Source organism: Sinohyriopsis cumingii, chromosome 3 (genome assembly GCF_028554795.1).
Source record: "Sinohyriopsis cumingii isolate HCF-2022 chromosome 3, ASM2855479v2, whole genome shotgun sequence".
Lineage (NCBI taxonomy): Eukaryota > Metazoa > Mollusca > Bivalvia > Unionida > Unionidae > Sinohyriopsis > Sinohyriopsis cumingii.
In genome coordinates this window covers 97432220-97450296 of record NC_142963.1, presented here as the reverse complement: position 1 = coordinate 97450296, position 18077 = coordinate 97432220, and the positions used below count along the sequence as shown (strand labels likewise).

General features: G+C 35.8%; 2 protein-coding genes across 2 annotated transcripts in view; one reads left to right on the top strand and one right to left on the bottom strand.

The window, feature by feature from the left end:
• LOC149803356 (F-box/WD repeat-containing protein 10-like) overlaps positions 1-3625 on the bottom strand; it is an 88860-nt gene extending 85235 nt beyond the window's left edge. The window contains exon 1 of the mRNA XM_089953057.1: positions 3465-3625. The gene's annotated coding sequence lies outside the window, so the exon portion shown is untranslated. The remainder of the gene's footprint in view (positions 1-3464) is intronic.
• A 285-nt stretch (positions 3626-3910) lies between these two features.
• Positions 3911-18077, top strand: part of LOC149803355 (uncharacterized) — a 45097-nt gene continuing 30930 nt past the window's right edge. The window contains exon 1 of the mRNA XM_089953056.1: positions 3911-4022. The gene's annotated coding sequence lies outside the window, so the exon portion shown is untranslated. The remainder of the gene's footprint in view (positions 4023-18077) is intronic.

Here is an 18077-nt window from a genome sequence, read left to right as displayed (position 1 = left end):
GTTTGGATCTAGTGAAAATTTAATAGGTGTGCAAGTTCAGGGTCCAATTGTAAAGAGGACTTATCTAACTCTCAAGGCAATTTCTGCAGAGAATAAGAGCCACCCCACCACTTAAGTACTCTGTTATCAGCGATGTCATGCTTTTGATTACTACTAATCCTCTGTCGGCAGCTAGAGGTAGAGATTTTGAGTGGGATTTACGTTATCTTATAAATCTCTGAAGCTTTAAAGGCATACCGCTTCGTCACGATTTCTACCTGATTTATCAGCATACTACAGATGAAATTGCCATTATGGATACATGATGCTATTTAACATGATTGCCATGTATCATGCGGATTTTGCATGTGTTGTGTACTAAATAGTAATGATGTTTAAGCTCATATTTGTGGGGTAAAAACCTGTTCCAATGGACATCAAGATTTTATTTCTATGTATGTTTTAAAAGATTTATTTTGGATTTGTGCAAACTAGCCATTTACATGTTTCCTGAGATTGGAGTCTATTATCATTACCCTTTGAGACAATCACAAATATCTATGATTGGAGTCTATCATTGCCCTTGAAACAATACAAATTATATCGAGTAAAAACAAAGTCTTTTATTTCCTTATGAATTACAGTGTACCTACTGATATCCATTAAATGAAAGATATTTTCACAATACAATACAAATATTACACTTGACTTGATAACTTTATGTTGAATTTTGTTAAAATTAGATGATGAATTATAATTTCAAAGAAATACAAATTGCCAATTGGACTAAAATTCCAAAATGTAAAATGTGATAAAGCAATATAAAATAAGAGTATGGATAACAATATGAAAATGTTATACGCTTGCTACTGAACCATTAAGAAAAAGCATGGGATTATGTTAAAGTGTACTCCAAACATGTATATAAAGAGATAGAAGGGACACCTGTAAAATCCTGGCAGTGAAAAAGTGCCAATCAAAAGCAAGTAGGCAAAATTGGCTAACATAATGTCAGATTCCACATGAAAATGAAACAATCAGACAAAAGATCAAAGGTGAAGGTGTTGCACAAAAAAAAATCTTCCACAAATATCAGACAAAACAAAGATATAGTTGAAAAAGGGTAAAATCCTTCAAATAAAACAGCAATACTTTTATAAATAAACCACAATATTCTAACAAGTCCAAGACCTCAGAAAGAACACTATCAAAAAATGCATCATACAAAAAACAGGTTACATGAATTGGTTGCCTCTTATGACATGAATTGTTAATTGAGCCTGTTTTACTACCCAAAAATGTTGTTGTTGTTGTTGTTGTTGTGGGGTTTAATGCCATTTTCAGCACAGGATATGCTATACATGGCGGCCAGTATTAATGAAGGAGGAAGTATCCAGGAAAACCCCGGAAATAACCACTGACCCACAAGAGCTACTGGCAAGCTTTCTCACAAACCCACTTTGGCTGAATCTGATACTCGAATCCACGCAGACAGAGGTGAGATGGCAGTGATCCGTAACAGAGAGTGCTTTAGACCACTTAGCCACTTGGAAGTTATGGAAGTGATTGGGCTTAAATTATAGCAATGTCTTCAAGCTTCAGAGTGACAATCAGTGTAATTTGTGGTACCTGTCCATTTCGAAAACAATTATATAATTTACAAATTTTACCCGTTTCTCATACTCACATGGGTTACCTACTCTTGGGGGATTGATTATTTCCATTATAAATAATTATCACACCATCTGCTGGTCATTTATGGCATTAGTTTTTTTTTATTAGGAAGTGGTTGACCCTAACTTAAAATGCCCTCTTTCAACAGTGCATCCTTTTGTGGAAATTATACAAAACAAGGAATCAATAGAAAATTCACAAAGATCAAGTTTTCTTTTATTTCCCATATCAAGATAAGTCCCCTAAATATCATGCCAAAAGCAGAATCACATAATAGCTGGCTTAAATATGTCATCAAATTGATGGTGCTGTCCAATGATGATAGCTAGTTAAATTAATTAACCTTGCTGACAAATTGCTCGCTGCCAAAAATAATATAACAAAATGGGTCACTGTTTTCAAACCTTGACAGTCCCATAATGTTGCAACCATTCATGACTCTTTCCATTCATATATAGTGATATGTCAAAATATATTAATTAAATAACACCTGTTATTCATAATAATGAATATGTTACAAAAAACAAGCTTGTAATGAATAACAGGCAATTCAATCTTAACTACTTAATGTAGGAAATAAAGAAATGAAATAAAATGGAAGATTGATGTTTCCAGAAAATAACTGCAAATAGAAAATACATAAACTGTCCCTTTAATGGCATGTCCATAACCATCAGCATGGATCATATACAATAACGAAGAAAAAAAAAATAAACAGCATCAAGAGGCAGACAGGTGGGTGGGGAGTAAGGGTACTAAGCTGGTGCCATTTGACAAACAGTGGCAATGTGTATGAGAGCAAACGTCTTTTTTATTGACTGGAGTTAATTACTGGAAAGAAGGGAGAATGTGATATCTGACTCTAATGGACTCATTAAACTGCTCAGAAATTCAAGAAAGGTGGAGACAGCATCATTTTAGGTGCCCACATTACCTCTTCAGAGAATAACTGGATATTAATCTTTATAGACCCAACATGATTCTAAATATTCATTTAATATTCATAATTTTAAGTTTTCGGGTATAAATCTCATTCAGCATGTTATTTGTAACATCATACTCACTGCATAACTTGTTTGATATCCATATAGTGATTATATCATTTGCTACAAGAATATGATTTGAATATGGCAATATGTTCTGCTGAATGTTGTTTATTATAAAACTGGCATCATATACAATGTTTACTGAATGCAAGATCATAAAAAAACAAGTATGCCAACTTTCATCAGCTGGTAAGTTTCGTGTTTTTATCTGCAATACATTTCTTGCTAAGCACTGCGAGAATGTGGCACACCATTGTACAGTTTTAAAGTTTCAAAATAATGTGAATTTTCCAAAATGTGTAAAAGGGTCCTTTTTAGTGTTAAGTTTGTATAAGAGACAGTCAGAGACTCACTGAGAGAGTGAAGGGGTGGAATTCACATCTGAATTTACCATTAATTATATTTATATAATTCCATTCATTTTATCAGTAATACAAACGTCGTTTGTTTTGGTTTTGAGTGTGTAATGGATATTTATTAACTCAAGCAGCTAGATTCATACAAGAATATTGTATCAAAATAACTCCTTTTATATACTATTTCTCCCTTTGGGACTAAAATCAAAATTTGGATAAGGATTTATATTCTGCCCTTCCTGTGTCAATAACCAGCTACCCCATCTTTCTCCCTCCATTTACTTTGTCACATTTCCTCCCTAAACTTTGTCTTGAGCCACAATAATGGAGTCAGTGAAAACAGTTCACATAATCTGCTCTGCCTATATTAAACCAAATGTGTTTAGTAACTTAGCCAACTTTCACTTACCTCACGAGTTCCATCACTGCTATATCTGTAAAAAGTCACCGATAAACATATTTTATCGGTGATACAAATCCGCTACAATCTGTGTTTATCTTGTATAAAAGTATACATTCAAAGCCACCGTCAATAGGTCAAGCGAACCTAGCACGTTCATACAGTGTCATCGATAAGGAAAGGTAGGTAACCGTAAACGTCCCCAAGGATACCGAAATTAGTGGCGCGAATTTTTAGACTGGTCATCATATTTATGCTATTTTATATCTCACTCTTGTCCATAACTTCAACACAGTCTCATTGTAAAAAAATACGAAACTATGATCCTATATACTAATAAAAACACTATTTGTTTTCCATGTAAATTTTCCTATTGTACCTGATTCCTTCATTAACGGCGAGAATTTTATTTATTATTAGAATTTCACAGTGTTGATCATTCGAAACAGCGGCTTCTACGGCTAATGTAATGTTCATCCTGTGAGTGTGTCCTCTTCAATGAACCGGACAGAAAGGTAAAACCCGGTATTGCTGTGAGACAGTGAAAATCATCTCAGACCAATAAAGGTACCGTTTTCTTCTAAAGATGCGTCTTAGTGAACATATCTTTTGTTATAGCTTTTGACTGAACAATCAATATTTACTAAGTGACTTTATACAATTATGGCATGTTTTACGTCTCAAAAGCAGCAACAGCAACGATGATAATAATCATCTATTGTTTGTGAGGAGGAGACGAAGGACGTTGATAAGTGAAAATGTTATCGGCGTGGTTATAAATATCGATGATGATGGTGATGATGTCGACAAAGACGATGACGGCCACGGAGACTTCCGTAATGCACGACAACAAATTATACACACACACACACGCGCGCGCGCAGAGGGAGGGAAGCAACGGTAGCTCATTTCGTAGTGCGTCGGAATTGTAATATTAGGGCCGCAGATTTGATTCCCGCCCATACTAAATCCGGTTGGATGCCTTGTTGTGTTGTGTATTTCAGAAAGGCACTTAGCTCCCATTTACTCGGCATGATACAGCCATTAATGTATTAAAAATGTCGTTACAACCAAGAACAATGAAATAAGTGCTCCACATAGAAATGAGAATGAACTAATACGGTTATCTTATATAAGCTTGTATGACTTATACAGGTTAGTAGTTTCGAAAAGGGGTTTCTAGATAGTCCATCATAATATAATTTTAGTAATTCTTTTTGGTATTTTTATATCTCGTGTGATGATGATGATGATGATGATGATGATGATGATGGTGGTGGTGATGATGATGATGATGGTGATGATGATGATGGTGGTGGTGGTGATGATGATGATGGTGATGATGATGATGGTGGTGGTGGTGATGATGGTCATGATCATGATAAAAAAAAAATCCATATTAATATATGTGGGATTTGGTGACTCATATTTGCTGTTCTGACATGTTGAGCGAGACGGAGTCCCTTCGGAGACGAGAACACAATAATGCAAATTAATGTTTTTACTGGTACAGTCAGAAGATTGCATCATCTACTAAATTTGAATTCTTTCTACATTATAATTAATGGTCAAAATCTACATTGTACTGAATTCAAATGTTTTCCGATCCGATATATAAATATTTTCACGACTTCAACATGAAAGCAACAATGTCGGTATCTAGAGATAATGTATATTTGTTTACATGTTTGGATGCAATACGTCTGTAATCAAAGCCACTTTGTGTTGCTAAATAACATGCAAAATAACAGACGTGTTGAGTAGTTCATGTCAAACATAAAAGAGATATAGTCACTGTATTAGAAAGATGATGATACGCATGTTACAATTACTGATTAAAAAAATCGAAAATTAGAAAAGATTCATTTGAATGAATGACAAGAAATTTGCAACAAGAATGTTAAAGGTTTACTGGGGGAAATGAAACGAATTTTCCCACTTGCTCAGACAAAAAGGCATCTGTAGCGGAAAGGTATGACAGAACCATAAAGGCTAAAATGTGAAAGGATTCCACTCAAAATGTAACCTTAGAATATGCGCAGACGTTCTCTCACGTGTATTTCAGGGATACAGTAGCACAAATCAGTAATAAATCGACATAATACCGGCTGAAGCAGAAACATCGCGTTAAAACCGAGAGAAGAAAATTGAAAAGAATACAATAGAAACTATCATAGACTAAGATACCACCACGATGACAATTTGACTATAATTCTCTATGTAAGAGCAAGAATTTTAGAATCGATGAAATAAAACATTACATCAGATATGACACTGAAAATGTTGTGTTCCGTGTATTAACTTCCACCGTAGATGCCTGAATTTTACAAAAACTGAAGCTGGTGATGAGGATTATTAAATATTAGCATGAAAGATGAAGGTGAAAAAGTAATGCAACAATATCTCACACTGAAGCACTGATATTTTTCAGCTGAATTGATCAGTCCTAAATGATTAAAGATTTTAACTTAACATGTAAAACATTTTCATTGAAACGCCATTTATCTCATCCTGAAATTGTCGGTTAATTTTTGTATTCTGTCACGTTATGTCAGAAAATTTGCTAACACTTCCTGCTTCATGTTATATAGGTCTTCTGATAGAATTCATAACTCAAAAGTTTTTAGGTAGTGTCGATACGTGTTATATAATATTTTGACTTTAGACCGATTCTGAAACAAAGAAACTACCTGTCCTTGAATTATCCATTGCGTTACGGTCGAATTCGCGGTTACTTCAAAGAGAAACTTGCCACGGTGGTGAGAAACTCTGTTTGTTTTGTAATCAGCAGTGATGTCATTAGTTGGCTTAACCTTAGAGGCCGGAAACCCGACATTATAACGCATCAGTGCTACTACCCCAGAGAGTTTTCAAAGAGGCCACCAATATCCAATCAGAACTAAGATAGTCAAAATTTCGGGCGGGTTTCAAAAGCAGTCAGACATCATTCTGATACATTCATTGTGACAGAATCAGTGCATATTTGGCGAGAGCAGATCATAGGGAAGTTGGAGACACTAGACTGCGCTCAGAGTACCCAAGTTGTGCGCTCCTTAAAAGGGCAGGAAGGGAGTTCTAAGAACTTCGGACGAGATTTGGAACAAAGCCTTCTGAGAAAGCTTTCAGGGTGGGATAGTGTCCCATCGAAAGATTAGAGAGAAAAGGAGACGAGGAGTGCCGGAAGAACGGAAACAAGGGTACTGGAAGTACCAAAAGGAGGACCGGGAGAACGGAAACAAGGGTACCGAAAGTACAGACAAAGGAATACAAGGCAGAAGTTACAGATGAGTAACATATAAGGGACACGGGAAGGAAACACTCTCACCTTTACTTTCGCGTGATGAAATAATTGGCAATTTGGGTAGGTCCTTGTATTGATTGGAAGCAATTGCATTGAGAAATGTCCTTTAATTGTTGAATACTGAGATATAGTTTATTAAACTGTTATGCCTTTCACCTTATTATTTGTACATTTTATACACCTAGACCGTCGGCTTTGCTGACTTGGGGCTCGGGGCTTTTTAACGTTTTAATTGTCTGTCTTTCTCAGGGGTTAGTAAACATTCCCTAATGGAGCGTGGCATATTCATTTACGTTAAACCAAAAATCTCATTCTTTGTATAATCACTAGTGTCATACAATTTGATGGTATCGTTAATTTCATTTTCAACGTTCTGGGTCTCAGTGTTAATGATTAAAACATTAGTATTAGTCTTTACAAATCTCATTTTATCATCATATTTGTTTTTCAACTTATTGTAGTCAAACTCGTACATTAACCACATCAAAAGCTTTGGCATTATAAATCCACAGTAAGTTGATTTTGCAAAGTGACTAACACCTAGTCATTGTCACAAATTTTTCCGCTGGCAAATGTTATATTTTTTTCTGAAATTTGACAGGTTTATTTTCATCTGTACCTATCTTGTTAGTTATTCTTTACTTTAATTCTACCATTTCCATACCAAATGCACTATTATTCGTTAGAGGGTTTTCTCAGAATCATTTGTTGCTTCTTGTCTTAAATCTGTGTTTAGTTCTCTGCAGGATTTCTGCTACGGCTTTTGATCAAATAAGATCAATTTTAAAGACAAATGTATTTTAAAAAATATTTAAGTTCTTGTTGCAAATGACGTAATTCTCTTTAACTTTTCAATGCACATTCCAATTCTGGTCTTGTTGGGTTGGGCTTTTTAAATATTGTTTTCGGGTGCAGTCTTTGACCAACTTCGTTTGCATGACAGATAATCAAATTTAAAATAAAATTAATTTCTCTCAAGCTTATGTGTCTTCATTTAAATCAATATTATATTCAGAAGACCGACTGACCAATCCATTTTCCATCACTTTAATTTGTTCATCAGGTGACCATTACATATTTTTGTTGTATTTTCGTTGTCTTTATTTTTAAATTGTTTTGGGTTTTGTCTACATGTATTGGCTCACATTCCATCAAAATAAATGCATGGACTCTATGCACATCATGCATAAACTTAACTGACCTTTGGTCCCCACATTTATTGTTTTATCTTACTAGTTTTGTCTCAGTAGTATTTGTGATTTGTTTCAACGTATGTATGCGTTATAATGCTATTTTCATCTCGTGTTCCACTATCAGTCACCGTGAACATGTAATAGTGTATTGAAAGGTCCAACTTTACACCTGATATTTTTAAACTTATATCTTGTACTAATCTAGATGATATTGAATATGGTATAGATCGTAATATTTCACACGGGTGAAGTTTTTTAAAGTTGAACTTCTCCATGACACATTGAACACACTGTTATTGGGCATCTGATTTGTTTGAATCATTAAGCAATGATTAAAACTTATAATGTGGCGTAGCAGTGGATGTTGCTTCAAATGCACATTATAAATGTGAAAAATCATAGGTTTTTCATTTTTTTATTTCTAACTCCATGCACGAGTTTTACAGTGTTACCCAAGGCATGATCAATAATTTGAATGCAGTCCGTTCCTAAGTAAACTATTGGCTTAGATCTCTTGTGGATTGATTTGAAGTACAAAGAAAATACTGATGAAATCTGCATGCTAGTTAAATTAAGATTTTACCTTGCATTATGTGTAGTGCTGCTGGCACGAAACGATATTGCGTTATATTTACATTTCTCAGTAATAATAATTAACGTTTATACTGAGCTTGTTCAGATTATTTAATTGATCTATTGTTAAGTCTGAGGTTTTTACAGAACCAAATTGCCAAAGTTTAATAATGATCTTCTTTAAATATGGTTCACTGTCACTGACAAAAATCACGTGAATCATGATTGTAACAGCGGTAAGTTTTAAATTCATTTATTTTTCATATCAATTAATCTCTACTATTATATATGATTATATTCTGTTTACAGTTTGCTTAAACACAAATCACTTGTTTTCTAATTGAGAAGTGCATTAAGGAAAGGAATTGTAATGTTGCTTCTCTCACTTGTTCTGGTGTTTGTTCATCGACGATAAAATCCTTCGTTTTAATATTTGGAAGTAGAAATATTTAGTTGTATATTTAACTATTTATGTATTATTTGTAACCGGACATATTTCAAACATATTTGACTAGTTTTCATATTATTTCAAAAAATAATTTAGTCTGATTTAAAATAAATCTGCTTTTTACTATGGTAGAGTAATCTTTTATTTAGATTTTAATTGCGGTAGACAAAAATATGAGTGATCTGGTAATTTTAAAGTTTGATTTTGAGTTATGTCGTCTGTGAAATAGATGTATTTTGAGGGAACATCGCAAGATATAAAAAACAAAACACAAAATTATTTGGTGCCAATTCCCGTAAGTATTTACCGGGCTCTTTATTTGAGTGCTTTTGTATCCCAACACAAACATATTTTACTAAAATATAAGTTTCCATTGCAAAATCCTTAGTGTAAAAAGGTGATGAGCAACCTCACCTTTCATTATTTAACTCTGCCTAAAAATATTTACCTGAAAATGTGTATAATCTCCATTCTCTGTGTAGTTGATTAGCTTCAATAAAATTGGGACAGAATCAATTAAAATAATATGACAGCGAAGACATGAAGAACATATAAAGGAATGCTCGTTACCCAAAACTTCGACTTTCCTAAATAATCAACACAATTTAGTCATCCAAGCTTCTCAGAAAGTATCGAAACACAGTTCCTGCATAAGTCATAAATATCGAAATGTTATCCCACTCACAACTGTCAGCCAATTGTTGAGTAGATGACCCGATTATAATGTATGCTAGTAACTTCTGGAGATGGTATAAATATTGGGACATCATGGTGAGAAGGTCAACATTATATCCAAGCGGTTGCAGTGTGTATGACACAAGACAGGGACACAACTCGGGGTGGTAGTCATCCTTGTGTCAGGTCGACTTGAAATCACAGAACCCGAGGAGGTGAAGGTTGACAATCCACGTGATATGGTATGGTATAAGATCAAAATAGCAGATTACAGCCACCTTTACGTTAGATCCTTTAACCAGACTCCTCTAGACTACAAATACATACAGAACTATGAAAGCAACATAAGAAACCATTTGGCATGGGTGGGATGGCGAGGAGTCAGTGTTGGCAAGACGCGAGTAAAATCCCATACAGCAAAATACAGACCTGTCCATCAGCTTCTCACGATTAAAAACGATATTTTCTCACATCACCTGATCATGTTATTAAGAAATATATACAGCACTTAAACCATAATAGACTCTTTTTAAGTAAATTCTTTCTTTTCTCACTAACAGCCAATCACTAGTAAATAACGTGAATATCGTCCTTGGTATTTCCGGCCATGAAGCAACCAAGGTGTAATCATGCCTGCGTCCATCAAAAGTTACACACCGTCGTGGAAAGGTCTTACGCTTTAAGAATTGCTAATTATGAGTCCAACTGGATAGGCTTCGACCGACTACATGATAATCTTACACCAAGAATGTACAGTTCAACAATGGCGGTACTTTGGCAAAAATTTAGATGCACATTAGGAGACCTCATGAATATGAACTACTAAATTGATCCTTCTAAACTGGCCATGGAAGCATGATCGATAAGCCACAGATAAACAAAAAGACAAGATCCGGTATAAAGAAGTCAAATTAATTTTGAGGATAAAGCACAACAAGAAGGATGTAGATTACTGATATACAAGGAATGCAAGTGGGGGGGGGCATTTTTAACTTAGCTTTAACAATTTTTCAGTTTTATCGCTACGACGTCTGCAGTGTGGAAGTTTATAGTGATGTCTAACACTGGGGCATCATTCCTCAGACATGTAGCATGATGTCCCAACCCAGTCACATTATCCTGGCACCACGCCGACCAGTCCTAACACTAACCTCTTAATGCTGAGCGCCTAGCGAGGCAGCTGTTAGTACCATTTTTGTAAGTCTTTGGTATGACTCGGCCGGGGTTCAAACCCACGACCTCCCGTTTCCAAGGCGGACGCTCTAAGCAATAGACCACCGGAGCGGTCCAGGAATGCAAGCCAGCAGTCCAGATAGTGGCAATCGGCCTTGCCATGTCTAAACAATATCACTAAAGTGAGTGATTCTCATGATGAGAGACCTTTTCAACAGAAAATGGTGTGGGATTGCATACAGTCATTGAGAGAAGACAGTAGCATCATCATCTCCATTGAAAGACAAATGTCAACTAAACTCGAAGAAATATAAATATAGTTTGAATTTACGAGTGAAGTCAGGTTAAGGAGTCTTATCCACAGGGTATTCCATTTCCTTCCATGAATTATATCGAAGTACTACAAGCTTGTAAGATGATGCAGCCCACAACATACACAATGCCCACACATGATATCTGCTGGCATATTGAAATAATGCGTCAATGAAATGGCACCATTGTTAGTGCTAATACATGAAAAAAGCGAGCAAACTAGAAAAATCACAAAGGATTGAAAAATGTAAATATTACTGCTCTATTCAAAACAAGAGTATGTTATAATTTCAGTGACTAACGCGCTTTATCCCTATAAATACCTATGCTGCAAACAGTTGAAATGCATCGTTGTCACAAACACAGTGAAGCACATGAATGATCACCAGTTCTTGACTGATTGCCAATATTGCTTCCAGGCCAAAAAAAGTTGCTAGATTCAGCTCATTACAATGCGTTATGAACTCACTTCGTCACCAAGCATCGTCCGCACATAAAAGCCCATCCATATATATATATATATATATATATATATATATATATATATATATATATATATATATATATATATATATATATGATGTTTGGGAACCTATGCAAAGTTTCCCAATGGGCCCGTGCTTAATCAATAGTGTAAAAATTAATTCATGGGCCTCTATGCTTTGCATAGTCTTGCTCCATAGTATCACGCTCCTGGACGGATATTGTCGTCCTGGCTTTCATAAAGAGACTCCTCAGGAAAATATACAACTACGGTATTTAATAGAAGCAGCAAACACATATCTGAGATAGATACAAGCGTTCCTTTCCAACAGTACACAACAAGCCATCTTTGATTGTATAGGATCAGAAAAAGTTCCAGTGACGAGCGGAGTCCTACAATATATAATCTAAGGTACCTTAGTTTTACACCTGTCATAAACGACCTGCCTGAAGGACAAATAATTAGAGGGAGAAAAAAAAAACACTATTTGTCAGTGACTCTAGTATTCATAAACATTTGAGAAGCACGGCAGACTGCCTTGATAGTCAAAAATGTAGCTTTATCCATGATAATGTTATATCACTAGCCAACGTACATTCGAATACATTGAAAGAGCTTACGCCTGAAGCATCAGAAAGTACGAAATATCTTGGAATCGACATACAGTCTAACATGTCCTGGAAGAAACCAGATAAGCAGAGTCATTACGACGGCAAACATGCTGTACTTATAAAGATTAATTTGAAAACACGTAAAAGTGGCAATTGCTAATATATAATCGTATGGGGGGGAACACACTTAAAGGAGAGTGCAACTGTTTTGAGCCCCTATCATTGATGACATTGTAAGATTGTACAAAGATATGCAGTAAGGTTTACCACCAAATGCTACAGCCACACCAACTGCTACATCCACACCAAATGCTACAGCCACACCAAATGCTTCAGCCACACCAGCCACACCAAATGCTACAGCCACACCAACACTACTATCATGATAGAACCACTACGATGGGAATCTCTGTCGAGTCGCCGAAAACATTACAGTAGACAGTCCTATGCATGAATGTGTACGATCTGGTTAACATTTCAGTTAATAAATATTTTGGGAGTTGTGCACATAGAATAAAGTTCAGAAAATGTTCAACCACAACTGACTGTTTCAAGTACAGTTTCTTTTCTGTAGTTTACCCATGCGGAAATCACTTTCAACAATATCTAATGGGGCTTCTTCCTAAATGTCTTTCAAGAGGTACCTATCATCTCCATGTCTGGATTCCTGCCCAGTTACAAAGCAATTTTTTGAAAAGAATATTCAAAACTGTGTCAGCGTGTATTCTATCCTTTTTAACGACACTTAAGCCGTAACGTTTTGTACAGATGGTTGACAGGAAAAAAGGTACACTTTCTGTTTCGTTCTTATTTTGTTATTTTCATGAGGACATTTCTAACTAGAGTAACCATCGTTTATTTGATAATATCAGCATCAACACTTCTCAGCACTCCTCACCTTTTTGTCAATATTTGCGAATAGTTGCGTGCTTTTATATTTTCAGTAAGTTATCCTTGTGTTTTGTATTTGAACTGAGTGAAGGGAAGGCCGATTCTCTGTTTAACGAGCTTGTTGCCTCTTTAGCCCTTTGTATATATAAGTATGTTTAAGCAATAAAATGCACACGTAGTTTATTACTACTTTTTATGTCTCTTTCGTATTTTCCGTTATGTATTTCCATCGTGAAGTATGTTCTTGCCCCGATCTCGATCTCGGTCTCTCTCAACAAAATGGCCATAATATTAGCTTTTGCATCATCGTTAATTGAGAGAAAGGCACATTCTTTGTTTAATTCAATTAGGTACTAACTGTTTAAGCCTTTCGTACGAATAATGTATTTTAAACAAATTTAAGTACATGCGGTTTTTTGCTATTTTTCTCATGTTTTCTTAAATTCCACTTCGAGGATCCGACGTAACTTGATTGTCAAATCTTTGGACCCGTAATGCAAGAATCGTGTCAGATTTTTGGATCCGTAATCAAAGAATCATCGGCTCATCATCAGACCAGGCCAGGCACAATACTATACAAACATGAAATTGTGAAAATATTTACATGATTTATAACATTGGTTATTGAGACGTGGGTTCCAAAATTCCATCATCGTTTCATCTTGCCACCGACTTAACCTACGTTGTAGGTATAAAATAATCACTGAACAACAATTCTAGTTTTCTTTGTTTCTAGGAAAATGGTGTCAAAACAAGTCAGTAAATGTGCTAGAGGGAATCCATGACTTCTTTGATGAAAAAACAATGCATAAACTAATCTGATTCTTGTAATCACCTCGCTATTGAAATGGCCCAAACAGCAGTTCTTCTTACAAAGTCTTTGATATCATCTTGCGTCGCTGGTAATCCATACCAATCAAAATATTCTAGCAAGACATTCGGAAAGTATACAGCTACCTAGTGCTCTCCTCGTCTGTCATCTGTGCTAATTTCGTGAGTTCGAACATTTGGGTTTTCGATGAGAAATTCGTCTTTGGCGCAGACCGCAGGATTCCATGTAGCCATGTTCGAAATGTTTGTGAAGACGTAATGATGTCGCCAGGTACTCATGGTTAAATCAATTAGTTCAAATGTATCTACAGGCGATGATTTCAAGCTTTACGGTTTTTTAAACTGCTCAGTGGCGTGAGAGGTGTGGATTCTTGCTCGGATATAAACGAACTTTAATTGAATTCCGTCTCAGTGTGAGACATTGGTGGTTTATAATCTTGTAACCAGTCCTTATGCAAGTCATTCAAGATGTTCTTTACTTCGATGAGCGTCTGAGCTTTCTTCATATAATACACCAACTTTTGTCTTGGTTCATCATCAAACATTTGTTGTCTTGTACTTCATTGAGATGATGGGTTTGATATCAATAATATTGTTCTTATTTCAGTATGGTGATATTTTGCCAGTGTGGTTTGCAAAACATTCAAACAGGGCCTTCCTTTGTCTTGATCATCGTACCAATGCTGTCTCTACTCCTCTTTTGTCTTTTTGTTCTCCGACCGCCTGACTTTAATGTTGTTGTTGTGGCTACAGTGGGTGTTGTTCATGAACTCCTCTTTCCATGACAACGTTTATCCTTGAGTTACTTGTGGTGGACCCAGATCACATCCCTTGGACTGTTGATTTCAATAATATAAAGTCTGCAAACACAATAACGTTTACCGTGTTGTCTAGCGCTTGAACAAGCTGAATTTCCACTCGCAGTTGTCCCGATTTCATTTCCTGGGTTTGCGTGGCGTGAAATCGAATTTGCACAAACATAAGTGTAAAATATAGTCATTGTAGAAAATGCAGGGGTGTTGCTTTTATTTAGTTATCCTGTAGCTTCATCTAAAGTCCAGTAGGTTCCATAAAAGTCGATCTTGGATCGTAGTTCTGCATTCAGGATCAGGAACGGCCTTAGCAAACGCGGTCCCAATTTTTATCATTTTGGCGGGGGCCCCTGGATTTACACGCTGTCCCCCCCCCCCCGTGAGCACGGCATTTGGAAATAAACGTTTAAACAAGTTTTATATGATACTGAACTTAAAATTTTCTTCTATCGCTTTAAAGTTACTTTATCTTTAGATATATTTTTAAAAATTACTAACGAGGGGCCCTATTGGGCCAAATCGAACCAATCGGCCTAAGGCCGGCCCTGCCTGCATTAGTGATAAAGATTCGTTCTGCCATTCGTCGAATGGGATACTTAACAGTGTTCCTGGTTAAGGTCTGATTGATCTCGTTTTCTACACAAAGTAAGGCTTCTACACGTCGCACGCGCAGTCTCACTTCTTCGATGCTGGTATTAAAATCGTTAGACTTGGCCTGCAAATGTTAGACGGTGCTACTTCGATTCTGTTTGTGACGCACATCCACTCAATTCAACAAACACGTATCATTCAACCACATGCTAAAGTGCAACGAGTAATCATTTCCAAACTTTGACTCTGAATTTTAGGACTTGCCGAACGTGTCTGGTTTCGACACCACAGAAGCGTCCACGAATCTCTTCTTGGCGCTTTTTCAGTACGTGAATAAACTCTCTAGATAGGCCTGATAAAAGTAACTACTCTTAATATTGTTCACTGGTTTGTTGCTCGGGTAAAAATCCATTTAATTAAAAAAAAAATCGGGCATGACATTGTTTACATCAGCCACTCGGCCATCTTATGCTTTATTATTATTATTATCGTCTTTGATGATAATCACTTTGAGGTAGAGGTAAATGTTATTGAAATCATTTTCATTTATTATTCATTCTTCATTTCTTTGTGCCTTGATTTCGAACCTCGAGTGGAAATGTCAGCGTAATGGACGATACTGGATAATGTTATACCCACTGGTATTCTTTTATGGTCATAATCTTAGGTTATATGGCAAACATGTCAAATTCCGTCTTGGATCATTCTTAAGAAACTTGGTGCAGCACATTTGCATTTTTGATTTAGTAATCAAAACTAAGTTTCTAATTGTTATGTGCGTCTTCTTCTTGCTGTGTCCCTGTTTCCTTTATGTATTACTACGTCTGTCCCTGCATTGTCCTTCCTAATTTGTGTGGTTATCTGAGCAACTGCTTCGATGAAAGTGTGGTGTGGTTATATAGATTTTCAATGTTCATTGAAATCGTTCGACTACAATAACTTTTGTTATTAAATTAATGTTATTACGACCCCATGGTCATAACCGAAGTAACAGAAACAAGCAAGACCAAAACGTTTTGTTAAACTTAACAAATAATTTTATATCGTAGTAAAGAAATGAAAATTTAAGAGAAACTTAATGTATTATAGATTAAGTAAAAAAAAAATTATAAAAACGTTACACACAAGCCCAAAAACAATCGAGTATTCATAATAAATTCCAGGTCCTCTAATGTGCTGATGTTCCAACAATGTTCATATATCACAATGACATTGTTCAGAACTCCTTCGAATAAATTCACAATAATTCCAGAATAATTTAGTTTACTGAGCACTTTGTAATTCCAATGAAAGAGAAAACAAATGTTTCCTCTAAATTATATCAAAGCACAACACTAAACACATATGCAGACTGATGTCAAAACCAGAACAATAGAAATAAGAATGAAATAATTGTCCGGCTCCATCGACTTATATACACCCATATAGCCCTAAAATGCATTTCAACTACTCGCTACGTGACATTTCACAATACCACATGTCGTAAACGAACCTACCTAAACGATCCATCCAATGGGAAATAACATAATTCCTCTAAGAACTAGCTGACCTCACTAACCAGTGAGAAATTTCTCCAATCTAACCAACATGTTCAATATATAGGTTGAATTTAACTTGTAAACACTTATTTATAGCTCCATATCTTTAAAATAGAATCTACACACAGATGGAAAAACAATTAGCTTTATAATATATTGTTTATAGATGATCACTACAATTTACAGGCATGAACCAAAATTACACACACTATTGATACAGTCATATACCCAAGGTTACATAAAATATAGATAGTCATAATGTGCCGTCTCTTCAGTTCCTTTTGAAACTGTCTATTCATTGCCTTTTGTCGCTTTTCCATCGCAGGGCAAGTCGACCGCTTTGTTTCAACACAGCTTTCATAGCTCGCGATAACTTGGAACCCGTTTTGAACGTCAGCTGTGCAACCTACACATAATTTGAAAAATGCATCGAAAACACAAAACAAGTAGTTTTACCCTTGATAGAACGAAACCAAGTGTGAAACATCAGACGAATTTGCTTGATCGATGCCTGCCAAATTTCCTTTATCGATTCCTGCTACTACCATCTAACTAACTGGAAATTTGAGTCCAATAGGTTTGCGAAACGTTTACATAGATTGCTCTCCTAACGATAGTCTTACGTCGCAGAAGCGTACACTATTATGGTTTGCGTTTGTATGATGGTAGTGTTTGTATTCCTCCGTTACCAGAAGAACTAACTCTTACTTCGACTTGCTTTCGTAATGTATTATTTATCAAGAAAAATCTGTTGTTTTTGCGGTGGCGGTCGTCGCCGTAGCTTCTGTTTTTTCTTCGTCCATAAGATGTCTGAGAACAATTAGAGTTGGTCGTGCTGTCTCGTCTGCGGTTTTCTGGTGAAATGTTTGAAAACGTTGCCATATCTAAACGTAGTTTTTCGAATTTTCTTTCTGTGATAAATCTGATCAGTCGATCAAAGACTGTAGCTTTTGTTGTACGTGTGAGCCATCTCAGTATGTTTTGGTGGCAAGTGAGGTATCCACTGCTTGTACCAACAGTATATGTTTATACATCGTTTCTAACAGCCCAACATTAATTTTCATTCTTTCATAGAGTACTATATTGTACCACTGATGTCAATCTAGAATAGTCCTTTTAATTTCAATAAGTGAATTAAATGAATCTGCCCGATAGAGGACATCCTATCGTTCTGATCATTGGAGCAACT